Source organism: Glossina fuscipes, unplaced genomic scaffold, assembly GCF_014805625.2.
Source record: "Glossina fuscipes isolate IAEA_lab_2018 unplaced genomic scaffold, Yale_Gfus_2 144, whole genome shotgun sequence".
Taxonomy (NCBI): domain Eukaryota; kingdom Metazoa; phylum Arthropoda; class Insecta; order Diptera; family Glossinidae; genus Glossina; species Glossina fuscipes.
In genome coordinates, this window is record NW_023998487.1 from 663,369 (window position 1) to 670,154 (window position 6,786).

Sequence of the window (6,786 nt, forward strand, 5' to 3'; positions counted from 1 at the left end):
AAAGTGGGTTTGTTAGAAAACAAATTTGCAACTGAAAGTTCGTAAGTAACAGTTGTACAACATTTTATTAGGGTAAGAAATTTACCAATAACTTGTTTTGTATTGCTAATTAATTGAATTTTTGTGTAAATTAAATTAGTAAAAATTTTTATTTTGGTTTTTATTTTTTTTTTGTATCTCTTTTCTAAATTTATTTAAGGGCGGATATTCTGAACTGCACACCCACACGAAGTTGATGCACAGTCTCGAACGATAGTAAAAACTTTAGCGTATGTTGTTAGTAATTTGTGTGTGATTTAGTAGGGATTTAGTAGGGATTTTAAGAGAAAGTAGAAAAGAATAAAATTTGATTCTCATTTTTCAAGTTATTTTATTTTCGTCACTGGACAATAATCTTAAAAACTAGATTAAGTTCAAATTATGAACCAAGAGGTCGTGCTTACACTAGAATTAAAAAGAAAAGAAGTTAAAATTAGAAAAGTTGGCACTTGGGGCAGTTTTACGGAAAAAATCAGAAAAAAGAAAAATATCTTAATTAATGAGAAAATCTAAACAATAACTTCGGCAATGAAGAAAGAAAAAAAAAAATGAACGAAATAGCTATCTGCCTGGAATGATCACCAAAATATAGTTGGATTTTTTCGTCGCATTTAATAGAAAACTAATTGGGTTTCTTACGTTCGCTCCATAGACAGCTCAACCATGCGTTTTCATTAAGATTTCTTCCAAATTTGCTTATCCTCTACTGCTCACAAGTATCGAGACAAAACCCTTTTAAATACTTATCAATTATTTTATCGGAAGATTATCATGCGAATGTGTTTAAGTCTCTACGAAAATCGACGACATTACGAAACTCTACACAAGTATTCACAAACAAATTACGCTTATAAGCGCCTCTTCTCGGCAGCCTAAAAAGTTCCTTTTACTTACACGTACGACGTTTTGTGGTATCACGTTGATTTCAGGCGTTAATATTGTTTAATTCAATGGGGAGTGTCCTCTTGTGAGACCCGCTTCTGTTTAGGTGTTAAAAGTTAAACCGGTTTAAAAGCAGTTGCCCAAAAGCTTTTGGCTATTTTCTGCTTATGCTGACTGCAAGCTTAGATCTCTGCACGAGAAAAGTATAATAAGTATAAACAGCGAAGGGTCATCATTCCATTCAACAGCAGTTTACGCGCCAGTCACTTGCGTTAAAATATATCCTGTTGTGGTAACAAAACATGCTTGGTTAAGGCGAATATTTGAGCATATCCAGTTACTTATATTTCTAGTTATATCGCCTTGCTACCCCTCCTGTAATTAATAAAAGACTCAAATTTTTCGAGACGTTCTGATGAGACAGTAATATACTTCATTTTCTTGTTTCCACTTTTTAAGAAATAGGTGGAAAGTATTGCATTAAGATTGATTAAAAATTTTCTTTCCTGAAAGTGTTTGAATTTAGGTAAAAGATATTTTTATCCCTGGCCAAACAAAAGCAGAGAAGAGAGAAGAAATTACTAAGACAAAAAAAAAAATTTTAAGAACTGAATACATTTTGCTAACATGGGAAACGTTATCTACTAGAGTAATAGTCGTTTTCATCAATAAATTGCGTTATTGCTACCCTTAAGCTATCTCGCCATTATGCACGACTTCCTTTAGCATGAGAAGCAAAAGTTTACCTTGTTGTACATATTTCGACATATATTTTATAGTAATATACATCTAACATCTACTTGTATAAATGTGCAATTTATGAGAGCAAAGGTCATCTTATTTCAAGAAGAAGAAAAGTAAATGCACGCAAACATTAAGTGCAGAAGCATATCTTTTAAATTCGAATTCACTTTTTGCTAACAATAAATGTATTTATTGACTTAAAGCAAGAAGGGCAAAGAAGGGTCTTCCTTTTTTATTTTTTTATGGAAAGATAATTTCAACCAAAAGCAATATTTTTTAGCTATTGTTTGCTATGTGCTATAAAAGTAGGTTCTACGGAACAACTGTACAACAGTTACCAGTTACATCATGAAATTCTTCTAGCCGCAACGAGAACTTCCCTACCGGTTGGCAGCAATTATAGGAAAACATTCATTTCCAACAGTTTTAGACAAGTGTATCCGTCAACATAAACCACAGGGACTGGTGCTGTACGCCGTGTAAAAGTATAAATCAACAATATAAATGAGAGTCATATCTGTCAACATAGAACTCAGCAACACCAACACAAGCGGCAGCAAAAGCAATAAAACCAATAATAAGAACAAAAAGAACAACACACAACAAAGAACGAGAATCTTAACAACATGGCACGCTGGTGGTGTGAAATTGCACAAAAACTCAGTCATGCTGACATTATCACTAAGACTGCATACGATGGCGTTGTTGGGCGCTCTCATCTATACGATAGATATATAAACATTATGTTTTTTATTTAATTTATTAAAAATAGCAGATGGATACTGAACCGATATAAATATGTGTTATTGTTTAAATTTAACAAACATACCAAACATTTATTGTTTTTATGTTTTTGCAATCTTCGCGCATTGACTTTCTCAACGGTGGGTAAGGCGTAGGAAAAAAGTACGACCCTATGACCAGGAAAATGCAGACGTATATATAAATAAATATATATAAACGGGTAGATATATATATACATATAAACGGTAAACGGGATGGGCATGTTTGCCTGATAAATTTAGTGAAGTCGTGATTTCGATTTAAAGACTTTTTTATTAAGGAATAAATCTGATCGTAATGCCATTCTTAAATCATACATCAGAAAAAGCTCGGCCTAAGGATATGCCAAATATAGCACATAAGATGCGAATACCTGAATGTACTCCGGACAACTGAACATAGTTGTCCAGCACAAAGTTAAGCATCAGGTCAACCAAGCCAAAGATTCGTTCAAAATGTATATATATAAGTTGGGCAGAGTATACATGTTGAATACTTCTTACAGCTGCCAAATTGTCTAATAATATGATCGAATATATGTCGCATATCGTACAATATATATCGAATAAAGCAATATTTGCTATATCCTAAAATCAAATATCAAATGAATATAAAAGGATTTGAATCAAGCATAATATGAATTCATCCTTTTTTTCATACGCTCACCTATGAAATGGCGCGCAAATGTGCCAAATTTAAATAGATCTGATATACATATATATAAAATTTATAAAGATTTTGTATGTGCTCGCGTTATTTTGGAGGTCTTTGGAATTCCAACGAATCAGCTGGCGTGGGTGCATTTTTTTCTGAAGAAAAGGAAATAACTGTGTTTATTTAGCGCGTAATGACAGATATTAAAAGTAAATTGGCACAGTTATGGAATAAAATTTGAAAAGCTTGGTTTTTCCGCAAGTCTTCTTAAGAACTCTACTTAAGTTTCAGTCCAGCTTTACGCTTTAATTATTTCAATCTCAATAACCATAACCCATTAATTTCAAAATAACGGTAATCTACTAAACTAATATATGCATGCGTTGCATATTTATTACCATAGTCTAAATCAATACAAGTATACAGTGTAATAAAATAAAAAAAAGTTATGTACAGGTAAAGATATAAAAATGTAAACAGCAATGTATTTAGTGATCACAAAAGGTAAGAAAGAAATCTTTCTTTGCGCCCTCCCTCCTCGGAAATGAGTAGGCATCTGCTGTGTTTCTGATGTCGCCCGCAAGATCCAATACCAAGCACCATCTCATTGCACAGAAATTCGCCTGCTTTTGCCTGTGCCTAGAAATTCGGTGATCAGCTAGCCATTCGGGGTCGCTATGTCGTGGTGCAAATGGTTTTACATTATCGAAAGGCAACGATTCTTTGGCGGTTTTGTCAGCCTTATCCAAATTTGGCGGTTTCAATAAGCAGAGCCGTACGCTGTTCTCGTCCAGGCCCTTGCACGACCTACCTGATCTTGACGGAACCAATTTGTAGTAGGAGATAATCCTGTCGGCGGCTGCTTGGTGGTGTTCATCGAAAGTCGAGAGTAGCGATTGATTGAATGTAATAAGATCGTCGGCGATCGTTGCTATATGTGATGACGCGGTCGGTGGTTATTCTGTGAGGCTCTACAGAACTCGGCGATATTAATTGGCTGTGTGTGTAGGTATTGCCGGTGATTACTGTGTAACGCTCGGTGGTATTAATTGGCGTATGTAATGATACTCTTGGCCGAGCTTATCGTTGTTGTTGTATCCAAGACCCTCTTCTTCTATGCGGGTTCAAACTCCTCTGTCGATACCTCCATGGAGCGACATTTCACTACTCTAGGGGTTTGGTGGCGCACTTCGTTGTCGAAAACTTCCTCTCCTGACACCACATTCTTGTTGGAACCGACTACGTAGATTCGACTAGGTATTCCCTGATTTACTACGTGGTGGCTTTTGTTGGTCAATGCTGTTGTGCACAAGTAGGTAATAGTATTGTCGTCATGCTGAAGACGTCGGTGCGGTAAGTCGGTTTTTAACGAACATCCCAATGTTGTTGGCATATTTGCGTATACCTGAAGGAGCTCAATGTATAGACGTTGCCCCTCAACGGTTTATTCAGGCGGTCTCGTAATCACAAGCCATAAAATTCTATAATGGCATCATTGAGCCACCTCCTGGAATTGAACAATCTTTGTCATTGAGATAGAGTATTGGCCGCTTGGATACGTCAGCAATGGTGGTTCAATTTGATGTTGTTGATATTGTTCTTGTCGTTTTTTTTTTTTATTCCAAAGTTGCTTATTTGAGAAATCTCTCTTATGATGTTGACTCGTTGATTTGTTCGCTTACTAAGCTTACTGCTGTTCAGTTATTCCGTTTATTTGCGCTTTTTGCGTTGAAACAATTTTTGTGTTGAAAATTTTTCTGTATGGTATTAAGACACAGTTAATCCGATTAACGGATCGCGATTCTTATTTTTTTATGATTGTGTTACTTCCGGTTATATGGGGACTGGTTTTGTAAGACTGTAACTGTTTTTTTAATTATTTTTATTTTTAATTTTTTTTAATTTTTATTTGTTCTACTTTTATTATTTATTTATTCTTTAATTTAATTTATCTTTGTTTTGTTTACGATTCTTTTTTGACGTGGCAGCTACATTCGACGTCGCTGCACTCTCGTTGCTTAAACAATTGGTTTGATGACTTCTTATAATTGGCTATTTTCGCAATAATGGTAGTCATCTCGCTAATGGAATGTTTTGACTTCGCTTACATGCGCACTCTCTTCAGTTTTCCGGTCCAGGTTTTGCACCATGAAGATAACGGGGTATTTGAATCCGCTTACTGTCTATGTATCATTGTGTCAACTTGAAGGCAAAATTCTCTGGTGTGATTGATAGATGGCGTATTTTATAAGGATAATGCTAAATGATTTATGGTAATTTAAAGTCCTCAAACGCTATGATTATATCAGCAGGTTTAAACTTTTCGGCCATGGGACAGATGAGGACAGCATGTTACTTATAAATGTTGGTATCTGCATTTGGGGGATTGTAGGAGCAAGTCGTATATACCTGCTTTTTGGCAATTTTCGTCCGAACGTCGCGAGGAATAGGAAATTCAATTGAATAGGATGGGACCCCAGCAGATACGGCAATTAAGACACCACAACCAAATGTGAATCACGCTTCAACCAAGTTTCAGTGAAGGCCAAACTCGAAAGCAATTGAAGATGGACCGTGTCTACGGTCACCAAACAACGGAAACATCATTTTTGAAACGTGGGTAGGTGAACAATTCCTAAATTTTAACATGTCTCCGCAATAAAAAACTAGTGTAGAAATAGTAAGCGTAGATGAAAAATCGGAAAGAGATCATATAAGTGTTTTTATAAAAAAAAAATAAAAATAAAAATAAATTATCCGCCTGAGTAACCGAAGGCGAGGAATCTCGACTAGCAATTCAATGGTCATGGGTTCGAATCTCAAGTGCGGTAGAGTTTTTAATAAAAGCCGATAGCCTTAGATGCTAGTGCTTTAGTATTAGAATTTATTTCTCTGGCGAAATTAATAATAATAATAATAATTTAAAAAAAGCCCTCATATCGCAATTTTAATACTTAATATTTTATGACAGAAATTGGCGCAAGCTAATGGTTTGGCAAGTAAATTCACTGTGGTAAAATTTGCATCCCATATATGGCGGCCCTCTGTCCATATACGGATTCCAATGGAATGTAAGAGTTTCTATGCCAACAAAATATAATGTAATGTAATGTAATGGTATTTCATGACGTAGATGGAGAAAGAATTATGTTACACAAACTAATGTAAATCATCTAGTCGATGTAGCGCCCGAATGTAGCGTTTTAATTCGGTTTCATTGAAATGTAGAAAAATTATCCTATATTCATAGTGCACATGAAATCATGACCCTACGAATTAGTCTCAATACGACAGGGGTCTAACGCGTTGGCATGAATAAGATTTTCCCACAAGAGGTTTACATTGCGAGGCAGAGATTGTTAGTCACATTTCACACATGTCATGAATTCATAAATTGCTTATTGTTTGGTTCATTTCGTAGCTAGAAGTTTATCTTTACTTTATCCAAGATTTATGATGTACCGTTTGACATTTTATTGTTGCATGCGACCTTCTACATAAAAACAAACTATCAGACAAGATTTAAACTTCAACCCGAAAACCTTCTGCAACCACAATAATTTAGATAGCAAAAACATTTCTTGGAATAGATACAGGAATAATAAAAATCTTGTGACAAATGTCTAATTGATCTGTTGATCTCTTAATGTCAATGTCTTCGCATGTTCCTTCCCAAGAGAGTAG